Below are 1,037 nucleotides of genomic sequence, written 5' to 3'. Positions count from 1 at the left end.
ATGACGTCCCGGGATTTGCTTGAAAAGTATTTATGGACGCAAGCCAGCGTTTTGGTCGCTTTACTAGCCGCAGCATTGCATTGCAGGCTCATGTTCATTTTGTGGTCAATCATGACCCCCAAGTCTTTCTTCCGTAGTGCTAGCTAGCGTAGCACTGCTGAGCCTATAAGGATGCTGCAGGTTTTAATTCCCAAAAGGTGGAGAACCTTGCATTTTTCAGTGTTAAACACCATCAGGTTCATCTGCCCATTTGCTGAGCCTGTCCAGGTCATCCTGGATAGCCCACCTGTCTTCTGGTGTGGATACTTTGCCCCAAAGTTTGGTGTCATCGATGAACTTGGCCAGTCCGCTCCCGACTCCAAAAGAAATTTAGACAAACCAATCAATAAGACCAAGATCTGGCCAGTGTAGTACCAGGTGCTATCCCACACCTGGTCCTTTCATACCATGTAAACATTGCCCACTCCACTGAAATAAGGACAGAAACTAAGCCAGACACAGGCAAGCTTGTGTTTTAGGTACTTTATTCCCCGAGCCTGCAGTAGTCTAGTAGATGCAGACTGCATTAATACAGACCCTGTTTAGGAACACACACATCTTACAACCTCCCCTCTCATCCCCACAGGAAACTCTCAAACACACAATACAGGCAAAAGAACAAGGCCAGGTATCAAACAAAGCTTTGCACTCCCATCCACAACAAGATCACATTCAAGTCTCACCTTTAAAGCAAACACTGCGGCTAACGCGGTGCAGCAATGCTAGACACTGACACCAAACACACAGTTTCCTGAATACCAGGAAGTCTCGGGTACCGGAGAGAAGATATTCTTAGTACAGCTTGCTGTGGTGGTTTTGTATGACACTGCAGAAGGACCCCTTTCACACAGGTGACATCCATCACTAACATATTCAGTGAAGTCCCCCTATTCCTATTCTGCCTTTTTTTTTTTTTTTCGCACATGGCTTACAAATTAGCCATTACGCACAAATGCCCTGTAGTCACTGGGTCGCACCATAGGAGCGTGTAGGTCAGA

The 1,037-nt window shown here is 46.4% G+C and overlaps 1 long non-coding RNA gene across 1 annotated transcript in view; it reads left to right on the top strand.

Moving 5' to 3' along the window:
• The first annotated feature begins 513 nt into the window (after positions 1-513).
• Positions 514-1,037, top strand: part of LOC109291134 — a 6,721-nt gene continuing 6,197 nt past the window's right edge. The window contains exon 1 of the long non-coding RNA XR_002095753.1: positions 514-1,031. This is a non-coding gene — a long non-coding RNA (uncharacterized LOC109291134). The remainder of the gene's footprint in view (positions 1,032-1,037) is intronic.

The sequence above is a fragment of the Gavialis gangeticus genome, unplaced genomic scaffold (genome assembly GCF_001723915.1).
Source record: "Gavialis gangeticus isolate Ggan-Ray unplaced genomic scaffold, GavGan_comp1, whole genome shotgun sequence".
Classification (NCBI taxonomy): domain Eukaryota; kingdom Metazoa; phylum Chordata; order Crocodylia; family Gavialidae; genus Gavialis; species Gavialis gangeticus.
The sequence above is the reverse complement of the archived record's forward strand: the minus strand, read 5'-3'. Positions and strand labels throughout refer to the sequence as shown.